The sequence below is a fragment of the Penaeus monodon genome, chromosome 20 (genome assembly GCF_015228065.2).
Source record: "Penaeus monodon isolate SGIC_2016 chromosome 20, NSTDA_Pmon_1, whole genome shotgun sequence".
NCBI lineage: Eukaryota > Metazoa > Arthropoda > Malacostraca > Decapoda > Penaeidae > Penaeus > Penaeus monodon.
In genome coordinates, this window is record NC_051405.1 from 12,805,283 (window position 1) to 12,805,724 (window position 442).

Consider the following 442-nt stretch of genomic DNA (forward strand, 5'->3'; position numbering starts at 1 on the left):
AGGAGTAATTTTAGGAGGAATTGTGGATGGATGAGAGAAACGAAAAGAAAGAGGGGAGGGGAGAGAGGGAAAGTGTGGCGTTATAAGAAATGGAGGAGATGAAAGTGTGGGGATGAGGATTGGATGAGGAGGAGGCGAGGAAAGGGCAGTGCCAAGGGATCGAGATGGAGCGAGGAGGCGGAAGAGAGAGATGGGAAATGGGGTTCAGTCGGCGTCGAGTAAACGAGTTATTGATGGATCGAGAGGGCAGGCATATGGAGTGGAGTGAGTGGGTGGATGAATGACGTCCTCTCGGGGATAAGCGGGGTTGGCCTTGTCTTCTGTTTAGTTTGAACGAGACTGGACGAGTCTGGGCGAAGAACGTGCTCTCTGAATTGTGTAGAACACGAGGAAAATTCTTGCGTTTTTTGGTCAATGAGCGTCACTCCAATCGTGGGGCTTA